Here is a 16,820-nt window from a genome sequence, read left to right as displayed (position 1 = left end):
CAATCCTGCCCTGCATGCGTGCCCCTTTGAGCCGACTGGTCCCCCTCTCTGAGCTCTCTGTTTCCCTATCAGGAAGTGGCCATAGTGACACCTGAGCACCTGGGACCACATCCGTTCAGGTGCCGAGTTCCTCAAGTAGCAAAAGACCATTCGTTGCCGTAATATTTAAGCTACATTTGGATAAAGTGGCCCGTGGCGGTCACATTGGAATCCTTGAGACTTGGTTCCCGGCAAGGAGGCCAGAGGGACCCAGGAGAGGCCACCAGCGAGGAAACAACATAAAAGTCTGAAGCCTGGGGAAGGGATCTTGTGTGAAAACAGGTTTGGGTGCCACCAGGACCGCCCACGAGGGTAAGAACCAGCCTTTGGATTTGGAGTTTGATGCCATTTCTCCGTCCCCTTTGTAGGCAGGACGCCTGTGTTCATAAATGACAATTACAATCAGCAAACCAAACTCAGAGATGGTGTCAGATCAGCCTGTTGGTACAGGGCACCTGGGATTATTCACATCACGCTAGACTGGTGTGTGAGGAGCAAGCAGCCCGAGCCCCTCTCTGACCCCCGTTACAAAACAAGGCAAGACGCCTCCCACCAGGGATGTCATCTGAATCTGCTTCCGAACCCTCTGCCCATTCTGCATGCACCACAGGCTGTAAAGCACACACTGAATGGACAAGTCAGCACATTGCACGCAGCACAGCCAGGTAGCTCTGTTAGGATTTTCTCCCGACTCTCGCTCAAGATGCCAAGGTGCTAGAAAGCCATTCTACAGGAAGTGCCAGGGAGGCGGGTGCACGTTGAGGAAAGAGAGAGCTGAAGATCCAGGGCCTCATCATTTAGGGAGCTCCAGGGATTCGCTGCCCCAGGTATGTCGCGCCCCCCCCCCCCCCCACCGCCTGCCACGGGCACCTGTGTCCCCAGCACCAGCATTTGGGTTCCTTTCAACCCATTTGTGTCCCCTCCATCTGCGGAATTTCTCAAATGCTCCACATTTTCTGGCTGGTTTAACAGCCTTATGGAGGGGTTAAAATCTCAAATTTAAACTGTCAAAGCTGTTTAAGGTCAAACAAAGCCTCAGTGATCTAACTGAATCCAGGTTCCTTTCAAAGATGCAACTGAACGCCATCGCCATTTGGTTTTTACAAATTTCCCCTTTTCTATTGATGTTAAGAAACCCTGACATAATCCTAGAAGGCAAGTAAACATGCAATGAAAATAAAGGCAATGCAATTTCTTAGTAATGCCTCGCACTCAAATTCAAATCCATCATGGAAACTCAAGGCAGTGGTTCCGGGAAGAGGGGCTGCTCGACCATAACGTGTCGGTTCCACACTGGGAGGGGCCGTCAGCACACCTAACCTTTCTCTTGTGTCTTCACACAGATTTCTGACGTAAACTTGAACAGTCTTCTTGAATCTCTGAGTCTCAGTATCACTACCTATAAAATGGAGAAGGCGGCTTCTTTTCTACCTAACAGCCCATATGAAGAATATTGGAGGGGGCACCTGGGTGGCTCAGTAGGTTAAGCTGCCGACTTCGGCTCAGGTCATGATCTCACGGTTAGTAGGTTCAAGCCCTACGTCGGGCTCTGGGCTGATGGCTCAAAGCCTGGAGCCTGCTTCGGATTCTGTGTCTCCCTCTCTCTCAGCCCCTCCCCTGCTCATGCTCTGTCCCTCTGTCTCTCTCTCTCTCAAAAATAAATAAACATTAAAAAAGGGGGGGGCGCCTGGGTGGCTCAGTCGGTAGAGCATCTGACTTTGGCTCAGGTCATGATCTCACGGTTTGTGGTTCAAGCCCCACATCGGGCTCTGTGCTGACAGCTCAGAGCCTGGAGCCTGCTTCAGATTCTGTGTCTCCCTCTCTCTCTCTGCCCCTCCCCTGCTCATGCTCTGTCTCTGTCTCTCAAAAATAAATAAGCATTAAAAATTTTTTTTAATAAAAAAGAATATTGGAATAACTCTGATTGGGAGTATAGATTTTTTTTCTTTCCTTTATTTTCCAACAATTTTGAAATTTGACTGCATTGCTTAAAGAAAGGAAATTTAACTTATTGTAAAATTTAACATAAAGTAACTTGAAATTGATGAATTCCATATGAGGGCAAATCACAGTCAATTCTTTCTTTCTTTCTTTCTTTCTTTCTTTCTTTCTTTCTTTCTTTCTTTCTTTCTTTCTTTTTTAGAGAGAGAGAGAGAAAGAGAGAGTACGAATGAGCAGGGGAGAGGGGCAGAGGGAAGAGAGAGAAAGAGTCTCAAGTAGGCTCCACACTCAGCACAGAACCCTATAATAGGGGACTCGATTCCACAATCCTGGGAACATTTCACCTAAGCTGAAATCAAGAATCAGATGCTCAACCGACTGAGCCACCCATGTGTCCCTCACAGTCGATTCTTAACTACCTGTGTGCCACTGAATTCACACAGTGTTTTGTCTACACTCAATTTTTTAAATCCAAGTGGAACTCCCCCGGCCATTAGGAACACCTCTGAGGCCACCTCAATCAATCAAAAAATGTAAATGTACGTGTTTATTTTGAACTGTGAGTTCAGCATTGTGGGAAATGCTTGGGAGATCGGGAGCACTCTGGTCCTGCCCTGAAGAAATTCACAATGATGTTAGAAAAACAAGACCAGGAGCTCGTATTTGCTGGTACCTACTACTCAGGTATTTGCTGATACCTACTACTTGTATTTGCTGGTACCTACTGCTGTTGGGACTTCGCTTAAGTAATCTTGTTGACGTCTTACAAGCCTATGTGAGGAGCTATTCTCAGTATCCCCATTGGACAGATGAAAAAACGGAGCCTCAGTTACCATGCTATGTTCACAGGACAATGCAGGAAAGTCTCTGATTATAGTAGGACATAATGTGACATAAATTAGAATAAAGAGGGGTCAGTTGACAGAAAGCTGTACTGTTCACGGGGCGCCTGGGCGGCTCATTCAGCTAAGCATCCGACTCGGTGTCGACGCAGGTGTTGATCTCACGGTTTGTGAGTTCGAGCCCCGCATTGGGCTGACACTGCAAAGCCTGCTTGAGATTTTCTCTCTCTTTCTCTGCCCCTAATCCCCCTTACTCCCTCTCTCAAAAATAAATAAACACTAAAAAAGCAAGCAAGCGAGCTGTGTTGTTCAATACGGTAGCCACAAGCCAATATGCCCACTGACCGGAGACACATCCCGGGGAACTAAGGAACTGAAACAGAGTGAAATATTTTCCTGTTAAACGCAACCGTACCGCTTGGTAGGGCTACATTGTACTTTAGCCACTGAAAATTTAATTCCCAAACTGAGATGTGTTATGAGCACAAAATACACACTGAAATTCAAACACTTGAGTGTGAAAAGGGAATGTAAAATAATTCATGAATAATTTTTATAGAGATTAAACATCAGAATGATAATATTTTAGATGCATTCAGGTGAAATAAGATATAGCAATAAACATGTTTCAGCTCTTTCTTTTTACGTTTCTAATGCGTCTACTAGAAAATTTTAAATTACAAATGTGGTTCTCGTTATATGGACAGTGCTGGTAGAGAGCCTCAAAACCCTGGGCATCAATAAAAGATACGCCACGAGATTGTTTTTTTAATTTTTTAGTGTTAGCCTGAGCTCTTATCTCCTTAAACTAAGAATTAAAACACATTCCAAGTGATTTTATTTGGCTGCTGTTTAGAATCATCTGTAACGCTTTTATTTATACCTTACCCTTTGCAAAGCACCGTCACATGTGTTATGTAAGCTCCCACATCTTCTTTACAGACAGTGAGACAGAGCAGGGATATAATTATCCCATTTCACAGAGCAGGACACCAAGGCAAGCTACTCCCATTGCTAGTGAGGGGCAGAGAAGGCTTCGGCCACTTTCCCAGCTTCAGTCCCCCATCCTTCCTTGGCCAGAGGCTGCCTCCAACACACACTTGCCCCCATCCCTCGCACTGGCAAATCCAGAGGCCACCAGCCCAGGCGGCAAAATTGCTCAAAAGAGGAATGCCGTACCCGGATGCTTGCCTATGTGGGTCCTGATGCAGCTGCACAGCCCCTTTTCCATACTCCAGGGAGGCATTTGGGAGCCGGCCGTTTGGCTCCAACAGGCTGTTAAAGCAAGTACCTCAAGACAGCAGGAAACCACCGGCAAAACGTATGTCTTCTCTACATAAATTGGTAATAACCCCAGGCCCGCTCAGATGCGAACCATCCTCCTGACTTTACCTGGAGGCTCTGATTGCTTGCTCAGCTCTTTGCCTCCCATGGCACCCTATCCATAATCCCTTGCACAAAGGGCATGCTTAATAAAGGTCTGCTTAGACAGCCGGGGGGCGGGGGGGGGGGTGGGGAAGGGAGGGTAGATCGAAGCCAGCACCTTCTTCCTACTATAAATCCGGGGAGGCTTCCTGGCTCCGACAAGGCAAGAGAGGCCATGTTGCCTAATGCTATGCGTGTGGCTTCCAAAGCTAGAGAGAAAATTTGCGTCAAGTTTCTGATTCAGCCCCTCGGTACACGTGCGACCGGGGCAAGCTACGTAACCTTTCTGAGCTATGCTGCCCATTTTTATTTAAAAAAAAAAATTTTTTTTAACATTTATTTATTTTTGAGACAGAGAGAGACAGAGCATGAACGGGGGAGGGGCAGAGAGAGAGGGAGACACAGAATTGGAAGCAGGCTCCAGGCTCGGAGCCGTCAGCCCAGAGCCTGACGCGGGGCTCGAACTCACGGACCGCGAGATCGTGACCTGAGCTGAAGTCGGACGCTCAACCGACTGAGCCACCCAGGCGCCCCATATGCTGCCCATTTTTAAATTGAGGATGATCATAGGGGTCGGAGTTGATCCCTAGGGCCAAGGAGGTGAGGTGGGGCTGCAATGTAGCTTGTACCATCCCCAGGCCATACACCCTTCAGGGCAGGGTCCCCAGAAAAGAGGGTCCCCGTTCTCTAAACCATTCAGCGATGCTAACTGCACACCAAGCCGGCGCCCGAAAGGCCAAGCCCACCCAGATGGGGAGTCTTTCTTGTTGCAAAGACTCACCGTGATCCATAACCCATAGCGTACTTGGTCAGAAGTGACTCCTTCAGGATGCTGCCGTATAGGAGCTGATGAAGTATTTTCTGTGTTCATGGAACTTTCTCTCCCTCTCTGAGATAATGGAAAGGAGATGACAGACAGGGTTCCTATCCCGGTTCACCCTTTTCATTTGTGCCTGTTGGGCCTCAGTTCCTCATTTGTACACAGGAGCGACGGTAACACGGTAACAAGACTCTTGCGAGAATTACTGAAGGGTGTGCAACACAGTGGTGGGCACATGGCAGGCCCGCGGCAATTCTGAGTGACCTTCCCACTTCCAGAGAGAGAGGGAAGAAAGCAGCGAGGGAGGGGGGCCTGAGCATCAGACCGATTTCCCTGACTCGGCCTCCTTTACCGAATTCTCAATTCCTATCCTTACCCCCAGCTTGTGGGCAGGTGAGAGGCTTACTCCTTTGTATTTGCCTGTTGGAGAATTCAGCCACCGTTGCGGTACAGCTCCCACAGGTTTGCACACGGCACCCAGCTTCCTCTCAAGTGAGACACCCCCTCCCCGCCACGAGTTGTAGTCGCACTGCTCTGACCGCCTGTCAAATAGTTTCATTTGAGAGATCAATCAGCTCGTCAAATTCAACGCGAGCTAAACCAAAATGACCACCCTCCTTCCCAAACCCCCACCGTCCCCTCCCCCCCTCCTCTAGCCACTGATTTTGCTTTTTTTTTTTTTTTTTAATTTTTTTTTCAACATTTATTTATTTTTGGGACAGAGAGAGACAGAGCGTGAACAGGGGAGGGGCAGAGAGAGAGGGAGACACAGAATCGGAAACAGGCTCCAGGCTCTGAGCCATCAGCCCAGAGCCCGACGCGGGGCTCGAACTCACGGACCGCGAGATCGTGACCTGGCTGAAGTCGGACGCTTAACCGACTGCGCCACCCAGGCGCCCCAAGTGGTGATTTTGCTTCTTACTTCACTGCTATGGCAGCAATCAAAAGCGAACTTCTGCAAGGCCACCACCAAATTCCCACACCAAATCTATTACCATAATGAGCTGTCCCCACTCCTGCCTCCATGGCCAACCCCTTCCCTTCTCGCCCTCACTCAGCCAAACCTCCCCTTTCTCTCCCTAAAAGCCCCTTCTCAAATGGGCCATTCCCATCGGCCAAAAAGTTATGAACAAACTGGAACATCTCCCCCGCCATTAAAAAACTCCCTTGACCCCACATCACCCCATTCCTCTGCTTCCTTTTACAATGGGAGTCCTCAAAATAAGTATTGATACTTGCTGTCTCTCCTCTTCTCTCATTTGTTCCAGAACCATCTTCTGCTAGGCTTTCCGGTCACTCTCGTCCAAGCTCTTATTGTCCTATTGTTCTGGTCGCCAGTGACCTCTGTGTTGGCAAATCCAGTAGCTGCTTCCAGTCATCAGATTACTCAACTCACACACACACACACACACACACACACACACAGCCTATTTTCCCCTGAGATATCTCCATCTCAGTAAATGCCGAAAACTGGTTTGCCGGGCCAAAAATTTTAGAGACAACCTTGACACCCTCTCCATTTCTCACACTTCAAAACCAGCTCATCAGTTCTACCATCAAAAAATATCCAGCATCGGGGGTGCCTGGGTGGCACAAGCAGTTAAGCGTCCAACTTTTGATTCCGGCTCAGGTTATGATCTCACAGTTTGTGAGTTCGAGCCCTGCATCAGGCACGACACTGGTGGTGTAGAGATTGCTTGCGATTCTCTCTCTCTCTCTCTCTCTATCTGCCCCTCCCCCATTTGAACTCTCCCATTTGAAAATAAATTTTTCTTTCATTTGAAAATAAATAAAGGAACTTAAAAAACTTTCTCTCAATACCCAGAACCTAATTTTCACCATTTCTGCCATCATCACCCTCATCCAAGCCACCGCCCTCTCTGCACATCAGCCTAACAACTTCCAACAAGATCCCTGCCTCCCTTTTATATTTTATTTTCCACCCGGCAGCAGGATGACAGTGGTAAAAGAAGTCAGGTCATAGCACCCATCCAAAAATGAATATCCCCTGCCCTGTGCCCCTTGAAGATCTCACAGTTGGCATCAGCCATTTGGCATTCAGCACATCCTGTCATCATTCATTCATCCGACAAAATTTATGTTATCAGGCTTCCATCACATATTGTCAATATCTTCTTCCCATACTTGCACCTGACCTATTCAGTTACGTTATAAACCCTCTGAGAGAGAAAACCAAGACCTCAAACTTGTTTGAATGGTCTATGCAATTTTCTATGTATAGGCATAATTACCGATCAAAGAGAATGTGGCCCGTTTCATGCCCCCGCATGGTTATACATGTCGTTCCATCTACCTGAATGAGCTCCCTCTCCTCCCGCTCTTTGGATTCCCATCTGTCAGGCAAATTCTCACCTTTCTTTGGGTGAGGCTGATCTCACCCTCCGTTGGATATCCCCTAACTCCAACACACTGTCCTTGTCAGGTTTCACGGTTTTCTTGTCTGTTTTGTTTGGTGACTAATTTCCTCTCCTAACACCACTGCCAATAATATTTTATGATATATTTAAGAGTTTTACACTCTTCGCAGGAAAAGCCCTAATGAAATCCATGCAGATACCACAGTTATTGTTGGGGCATGCATCTAGGAACTTTAAACGCATATTCTTGTTAGTAGTACCTTATGTATGTAAAATGCATTTCCTCCTTTTTTACCCTCACAACGTCCACGTGGGCTGCTATGGAACCTCGCCATGTTGCATTTGAATTAACGAGTTCTGCAGTTCCTTGCTTCTGCTGTTCTACATGTCGCTCCGTTTGCCTGCAATGTCCTAAGAGTAGAAAGAGATTAAACGAATTAATCAATAAAGCATACCCGATATGCACTGAAGGTCCCCATACTATTGCTCATATTTGCCATTCCTTGGGTATCACAAGTGATATTAAGAAACAAAGAAGGATTGGGGCACCTGGGTGGCTCCGTCAGTTAAGCGTCTGACTTGGGCTCAGGTCACGATCTCACCCCTCACGAGTTCAGACCCCGCGTTGGGCTCTGTGCCGACAGTTCAGAGCCTGGAGCCTGCTTCGGATTCTGTGTCTCCCTCTCTCGCTCTTTCCCTCCCCTGTTGGTGGTCTCTCTCTCTCTCTCTCTCTCTCTCTCTCTCTTTCAAAAATAAATAAACATTAAAAAAAAAGACAGGGGCGCCTGGGTGGCGCAGTCGGTTAAGCGTCCGACTTCAGCCAGGTCACGATCTCGCGGTCCATGAGTTCGAGCCCCGCGTCAGGCTCTGGGCTGATGGCTCAGAGCCTGGAGCCTGTTTCCGATTCTGTGTCTCCCTCTCTCTCTGCCCCTCCCCCGTTCATGCTCTGTTTCTCTCTGTCCCAAAAATAAATAAATGTTGAAAAAAAAAAAAAAGACAAAAACAAAGAAGGATAAAGACGCTTTATCATGACACAAATTCTGACAATCATGAAAATTGAGAAAGGTGACAGTAAAGATAGTCTGATGGATAAACTGGCATTTTCTTTTTCTTTTTTAATTTTTTTAACATCTGCTTATTTTTGAGAGAGAGACAGAGTGCGAGCAGGGGAGGGGCAGAGAGAGAAGGAGACACAGAATCTGAAGCAGGCCCCAGGCTCTGAGCTGTCAGCACAGAGCCCGACGCGGGGCTTGAGCTCCCCAACCCTGAGATCATGACCTGAGCCGACGTCAGACGTTCAACTGACTGAGCCACCCGGGTGCCCCTAAACTGGCATTTTCTAAGTGAACCACCTTGGTTCAAACGTCAGCTTCACCTCTTTCTAGTTGTGTGTCCTCGGCGTTATTTCACATCTCTTATTCTCAGTTTCTTCATCTACTAAATGAAGATAATAGAAGAAACTAACAGTATTGTGATGATTCAAAAGGATGATGTATATAAAATACTTAGCATGCTGCCAGGAACGTAGTAAGCAAGCACTCTATACACAAATAGGGATTATTTATAAACATTGTTGTGTCAAAAGACCAGAAATAGATACATGCTTTCATACTTTAAAAAACAATTCTGGAAACAGCTTAATAGTGAACATAATATACTCTCGCAGAATCCTAGAAAATATTATTGAACAGATGACTTACGAAGAGAAAGAGGGAGTATCTTTAGGTTAGCATGGGTTCCTTGAGACTAAGTAAAATCCACTAATCTTATTTCTTATATGGAAAAGATTATGAAACGGGTGAATTAATGTGATTATACAGAGATAGTATATCTTCATTTTTGGTAATGTGTTATACTCTCTTTGGTGATTTCTTTAGGAGAAATATAAGCAAAATGAGAATTCTGTTAGGTAAGCGAGTTAAAAATATATAATGGCCGTGATGGAATAACTGATACAAGGCCTGCCTTCCTGTGGTAAATAACTAGAAAACAAGACACAAGCAATGAAACTATGATTTTTAGACATAAAACAGGCAGTGCTTGAGTGTGATCCCTGAAAATAGAGATGCAAACTAGATGAGCCTTGTGATAGGCTAGGTATTTCGTCTGAAAGTATTTCCAAAGCCATAGTACAGGGGGAAGCAGTCCAAGCACAGCATAGTGGTCTCGCTGAATTGAGGAGGCAGAGATCAAAATTTGAGCAGGTAGAGTCGGCTGGAATTTGTGGAATAGAATACCGTACAGAAGGAATCTATACAGGAAAAGAGATCCAGAAATCTGCACAGTGATCCCGTTGAGTCTTTCATTAAGTACTAAGTTTCACATGCTCGGGAAGAAACTCTGTGAGGCCAGGCAAATAACAAATACTGAGAATCTGAAATGAAACATTTCTAGAGCTCACATGGGTCTGGGAAATGGCCAAGTTCCAACCAGCCAGCATGGAGAGAGTTTGTTGAACCTTGGGGCATTTTGTAGAGAACCCAGAAGGGTCACACCTTAGAAACATGGTAAAACTACCCCAAGGGTAAATGCTCTTCTAGATCCATCTTTTAAAATTATTTAAAGTCTCTAAAGGATCAGACTGATTCACAAGCAACTTAGTGGCTGCTGAAACAATAGTCACCACTCTTTAAAGGAAGACAACAAAATCTACACACTCAACAATGTTACAATCATAATCTCCAATGCCACCGGGACACCCGACACCACAAAGTGCTGGATATGTAACCCCTAACCAGTTAAGCAAAACAAAACAAACAAACAAAAAAAACCAAACGGGAAAAACAATGGCAGAACATATAGAAAGAATGGAGGTAGCAGACAGAGGTTTTTAAATGACGAGTATACAGATGTTCGAGGATTTATTTTTTTTTAATGTTTATTTATTTTTGAGTGACAGACAGAGCACGAGTTGGGCAGGGGCAGAGAGAGAGGGAGACACAGAATCCAAAGCCGGCTCCAGGCTCTGAGCTGTAAGCACAGAGCCCGACGCGGGGCTTGAACTTGGGAACAGTGAGATCATGGCCTAGGCTGATGTCGGACACTTAACTGACTGAACCACCCAGGCGCCCCCAAATGTTTGAGGATTTAAAGGAAAACATAAAAGTAATGAGATAAATTAAAGATATAAGGGAAAAAAGCAAAATGAAACTTCCAGAGCTGAAAAATTATATCTGAAATGAAAAATTCACTAAATGGACTTCCTTAATAGCATAGTAAACACTGTAGAAAAAGAGACCAAAGAACTTTTGGACGATCAATAGAAATGATCCAAACTGAAGCCAAGAAAGAAAAGCATTGGGAAAAAAATGCTCATAACATCAGTAACTTTTAAGACAATATAAAGCAATCTAACATATGTGTAATTGGAGTCCCAGAGAGGAAGCATAAAAGAATATTAAACAAATAATAATTGAAAAATTACCAAATTTATGGAAATTATAAATTCAAAGACCCAAGACACTCAACAAAGAGCAAGAATAAAGAAAGAAAACTAGACACATCATAATGAAATTGCTGTAAGTCAAAGGTAAAGAGATTATTAGAAAAGCATCCAGAGAAAAAAGACATATTAAAAACAAAGAAGCAAAGTAACAATGCCCATATTCTTCCCTCTGAAATAATGCAAGCCAGATGGACACCTTTAAAGTCTTGAAAGAAAACCAATCAACCCAGAATTCTTTATTCATTGAGTATATTCCTCAAAAATGGAAGCAAAATAAAGACATTCTTAAAAAACAACAAAACAAAACAAAACAAAACAAAAACTAAAAGAATTTGTTGCCAGTAGATCTGCACTTAAAAAAAAAAAAAAAGCTGGGGCGCCTGGGTGGCGCGGTCGGTTAAGCGTCCGACCTCAGCCAGGTCATGATCTCGCGGTCCGTGAGTTCGAGCCCCGCGTCGGGCCCTGGGCTGACGGCTCAGAGCCTGGAGCCTGCTTCCGATTCTGTGTCTCCCTCTCTCTCTGCCCCTCCCCCGTTCATGCTCTGTCTCTCTCTGTCCCAAAAATAAAATAAACGTTGAAAAAAAAATTATAAAAAAAAAAAAAGTTAATGAAGTTGAAGCTGAAGGCAAATGAGCAGGGAAATAGTAAATGTATGAGAAACTATAAAATATATTTAAATACATTGAATTAATAAATTGAAACCTTCCCCCAAATAAACTCTAATCCCATATGGTTTCACAGGTGAGTTCTAGCCAACCTATAAGGTAGAGTGATACCTATCTCACAAAAATTTTCAGAAAAGAGAATAAAAGGGAACATTTGCTGACTCCTTTTACGGGACAGCAATACTATGATGCCAACACTAAATAACGAACTTATAAGAAAAGGAAATTTCTAGCAAATATCCTAAAACAAAAATCTTAACAAAATATTAGCAAATTAAATTCATCCACATATAAAAATGATGATGCATCATGACCAAATGGGATTCATACCGAGAATGCAATATTAGTTTAACATTTGAAGTTCAACCTCTGACATTTACCATAACAACAAAATAAAGAAGAAAACCACATGATCACCTACATACTTTGTAGAATCTGACACACTGATTTTAAAATTTATATGGACAGGGCACGCCTGGGTGGCTCAGTCGGTTAAATGTCTGACTTCGGCTCAGGTCATGATCTCACGGCTCGTGAGTTCCAGCCCCACGTCGGGCTCTGTGCTGACAGCTCAGAGCCTGAAGCCTGTCTTGGGATTCTGTGTCTCCTCTCTCTCTGTGCCCCTCCCCTGCTTGTGCTGTCTCTCCCTCTCTCAAAAATAAATAAAAAACATTAAAAAATTTTAAAAAATTAAAACTTATATGGAAATGCAAAAGACCTATAATATATATAACATAATTTTAGATAAAGAACAAGGTTGGAGGATTCATATTATCTGATTTCAGATTTATGATAAAGCTACACTAAACAACATAGGGTGTTGTTGACATAGGACAGGCATACAAGTCAGGGGAGAGCACAAAGCCTCCAGAAATAGAGCCCCATATAATTTGGTCAGTTGATTTTTGGTCAGTTTTGACATTTTGGTCAGGTAATTCACACAGTTGATTTACCAAGGTAATCCAATTGGGAAAAAAACAGTCTTTTCAAAAAATTTTCACTTTACCTTCATACACACACAAAGTAACTCAAATGGATCATGAAACAAAACCTAAAATTTACAACTGCAAAACTTCTAAAAGGAAACAGGAGAAAATCTTTATGATTTTAGGATAGCAGTGATTTCTTAGGGCAAATAAAGCATTAGAAGAGAAACTCGGTAAGTTAAACTCCACGAAAGGTTAGTATTTCCGTTCTGTTCCTTGAAAGATATGGTTAAGAAAATAAAAGAAAAAGCCACAAGCTGGGGGGAGGGGGAGGGGGAAATATACATACTTCTTGAATCAGACCATATATACAAGTTTCCCTATGTGTGTAATAAATACGTATATAAGAACTTTTACAACTGGATAAGAAGATGCACAGAAACAACCAACTTAAAAATGGACACAAAGGTAGGAGAACAAAATGAGACCACGCCTTCGAAAACTGACAGTTTCTAATGAAGTTGAACATACATTCACCTTATGGCTTCATAATTCTATTGTTAGGCATTTACCCAAGAGAAGGGAAAGATATGTCCACACAAAGACTTATAGACAAATGTTTGAGACTGGTTTAACCATAATAACTCAAGCTGGAGATAATCCAAATGTCCACCAACAGATGAATATATAAAGATATTTTTATTTATGCTTGTCATGGAATACTCCTCCTCACTAAAAAGATCAAACTACCAAAGTACTCCCATGTGCTACCATGAATGAATCTCAGAAACATACTGAGTAGGGGCGCCTGGGTGGTTCAATCGGTTGAGCGTCTGACTTCAGCTCAGGTCATGATCTCCTGGTTTGTGGGTTCAAGCCCCATGTCGGGCTCTGTGCTGACAGCTCGGAGCCTGGAGCCTGCTTCGGATTCCGTGTCTCCCTCTCTCTCTGCTCCTCCCCCGTTCACGCTGTCTCTCTCTCCTTCAAAAATAAATAAATGTTAAAAAAAAATTTTTAAAAACATACTGAGTAAACATAACCAGACAGGAATAATACATTCTGTATGATTTCTTTACACGAAATTCTAGAACAGGCAATACCATACTAATCAATATTGACAGAAACAGATTTATGGTTGCCTGGGTCCAGGGAGGGTTGCAGATTGCTTGCAAAGAAGCATGATAAGTTATGGAAATGTTCTATATCTTGATGTGGTGGTATATTTTAACATATGTAATTTAAATATAAATTATAGGGGTGCCTGGGTGGCGCAGTCGGTTAAGCGTCCGACTTCAGCCAGGTCACGATCTCGTGGTCCGTGAGGTCGAGCCCCGCGTCAGGCTCTGGGCTGATGGCTCAGAGCCTGGAGCCTGTTTCCGATTCTGTGTCTCCCTCTCTCTCTGACCCTCCCCCGTTCATGCTCTGTCTCTCTCTGTCCCAAAAATAAATAAAAACATTGAAGAAAAAAAAATTTTTTTTAAATATAAATTATAGGCACGCCTCAAAGATACTGCCCTTAGGTTCCAGACCACCGCCATATAGTGGATATAGCAATAAAGTGAGTCAGATGAGTATTTTGGTTTCCCAGTGCATATAAAAGTTATGTTTACCCTATACTGTAGTCTATAAAGTATACAATAGCATTATGTACTAAGACAATGTATATACGTTAATTTTTTTTAATTTTTTAAATTTATTCTTGAGACAGAGAGAGATAGAGCATGAGCAGGGGAGGGGCAGAGAGAGAGGGAGACACAGAATCCGAAGCAGGCTCCGGGCTCTGAGCTGTCAGCACAGAGCCCGATGCGGGGCTCGAACTCACAGACTGTGAGATCATTACCTGAGCCGAAGTCGGACGCTCAACTGGCTGAGCCACCCAGGCGCCCCTATGCCTTAATTTAAAAATATCTTATCACTAAGGTGTCTGGGTGGCTCAGTCAGTTAAGTGTCCGGCTTCGGCTCAGGTCATGATCTTATGGTTCGTGAGTTCGAGCCCCGCGTCGGGCTCTGTGCCGACAGCTCGGAGCCTGGAGGCAGCTTCGGATTCTGTGTCTGTCTCTCTCTCTGCCCCATCCCCACTTGCACTCTGTCTCTCTGTCTCTTTCTCAAAAATAAATAAACATTAAAAATAATTTTAAAAAATAAATAATGAAAAAGGTTGAAATATTGCAAGAATCACCAAAATGTGACCCAGAGACACGAAGTGAGCAAAATGCTGTTGGAAAAAAATGGTGCCAAGAGGCTTGCTCGATGAAGGGTTTGCTACAAACCTTCATTTGTAAAGAATGCAATATCTGCAAGTGAAATAAAGCAAAGTGAAATAAAACGAGGTATGTTTGTATGCCTCAATAATGTCGATTTTTAAAGAATCAAAAAGGATTACATAAATTGAACTAAAGTACAGGGCTTTGCTCTCAACCTCACTGGATTCTACATTCATATATAGCAAGAAATTATATATATCAAGTTCACGGGTGGCACATAGTTGGGAGAGTTTTTATGTATTTACCCAACAAATATTCTTTAAGCACCCACTATATGCTAGGGAGTGAAGGTTATAATGGTGAAAAAAAATGAAGTCTCTATTCTTACGGCATTACAGGCCTCGGGTGAGGCAGACACTAATCAAATAAGTGGAATGTGCAATTCGAAGCCAAAGGAAGCTGTACTGCTCTATGTGACCACAGGAAAAAGGAACGTGGCTGAGTCTAAAGCGGGCAGGGTAAGGGGTGCCTGGGTGGTTCAGTCGGTGGAGCATCCAACTTCGGCTCAGGTCATGATCTCACGGTTTGTGTGTCCGAGCCCCCACGTCAGGCTCACTGCTGTCAGCTTGTCAGCACAGAGCCTGTTTGAGAGCCTCTGTCCCCCTCTCCCAGCCCCTCTCCCACAGGTGCTCTCCCCAAAATAAATAATAAAATATTTTAAAGAAAGAGAGAGAGAGAGAGAGAGAGAGAGAGAGAGAGAGAGAGAGGAAGGAAGGAAGAGAGAAAGAGAGAGAAAGAAAGAAAGAAAGAAAGAAAGAAAGAAAGAAAGAAAAGAAAGAAGAAAGGAAGGAAGGAAAGAAGGAAGGAAGGAAGAAAGAAGAAAGAAGGAAGGAAGGAAGGAAGGAAGGAAGGAAGGAAGGAAGGAAGAAAAAGAAAGAAAGAAAGAAAGAAAGAAAGAAAGAAAGAAAGAAAGAAAGGAAGGAAGGAAGGAAGGAAGGAAGGAAGGAAGAAGAAGAAGAAGAAGAAGAAGGAAGGAAGGAAGGAAGGAAGAAGGAAGGAAGGAAGGAAGGAAGGAAGGAAGGAAGGAAGGAAGGAAGGAAGAGGGCAGGGTAAGACTCCTCGAGGCTCCCATCCAGTTGAAAGTTTAAGGACAAATGGGCAGGACTTATCTAGTTGAGGGGTGCGTTTTGTATTGTAAGGCCCCAGTGGGGGAGAAGAAAGCATTTTGAAGGAACCAAGGGAAGGTCAGTGTGGCAGGAGCCCTCAGTGCAAGGGAGAGAGTGAAACAGAAGATGAAGCCTGGAAGGTCAAATCCATGTCCTGGGAGGGGAGCAACTCAAAGGAGCCTGAGCAGGAGTGATGAAGTCAGACCTCGAATCGATCGGCGGTGGGAGGAGGACATGAGAGACATACCCAATCTCAAGCACCTGGAGGACACTCACCTGGAAAAGTCCTGAAACGTGGAAGATGTGGGCTGGAGCTGTGGTATCGCGGCCATCAGGGAGGGACAAATCATCAAAGACTCGGGGAGGATGCGATGGCATAAGCAGAGGTACCAGGGCAGAAGAGTAGGGGCCCAAGACAGAGCCCAGGGGAGAACTGACAATCGACGCCCAGCCAGAGGACACAGGTGCCACAAACCACAACGGCCAGCAGGACCTGGCAGGTGGGAAGAAAAGCAGAAAAGTGCTCCACCTCAGAAGCAAAGGAGGCGTAGAGAGCACTTCAAGGCGGATGCAACTGGGGACGGCACCCCTTCTATCTCAAGGTTCTAGATCCGTTCACGAGGCCGGTGGGTGGTGATGATAATGAACGTCTAATGTGATTGGGTACGCTCTAGAGCCTGTTCTAAGCACTTTGCGGGTGAGTCATCTGACCCGATGCTCCAACAGCAACAAGGGTCGGAGAGGGGAAGCTCTGCTCTAGATGGATCGCCCTGCCAAAGCCAGAACTCACAGGGGACACCCAACCGCCATCCCAGCATTCTTTCCCCCTACTGCCTTTTCACTGGCCTGGCTTGCCTGGCTCTCTATTTCTCCAAAATTGCCCCTCGGGGCTAGGGGATCCAAATTCTCTCTACCAGGGCATATGATATACGCTAACCTATTTCAGACTTTGGACTTCCGGGTCTCCTC

At 44.5% G+C, this 16,820-nt stretch overlaps 1 long non-coding RNA gene across 1 annotated transcript in view; it reads right to left on the bottom strand.

The window, feature by feature from the left end:
• LOC109491848 overlaps nucleotides 1–7,955 on the bottom strand; it is a 37,591-nt gene extending 29,636 nt beyond the window's left edge. The window contains exon 1 of the long non-coding RNA XR_002735988.2: nucleotides 7,706–7,955. This is a non-coding gene — a long non-coding RNA (uncharacterized LOC109491848). The remainder of the gene's footprint in view (nucleotides 1–7,705) is intronic.
• Between the last annotated feature and the right edge of the window lie 8,865 nt (nucleotides 7,956–16,820).

Source organism: Felis catus, chromosome D1 (assembly GCF_018350175.1).
Source record: "Felis catus isolate Fca126 chromosome D1, F.catus_Fca126_mat1.0, whole genome shotgun sequence".
In the NCBI taxonomy this organism is placed as follows: domain Eukaryota; kingdom Metazoa; phylum Chordata; class Mammalia; order Carnivora; family Felidae; genus Felis; species Felis catus.
Note: the sequence above shows the minus strand (reverse complement) of the source record. Positions and strands in the feature narration are given on the sequence as shown.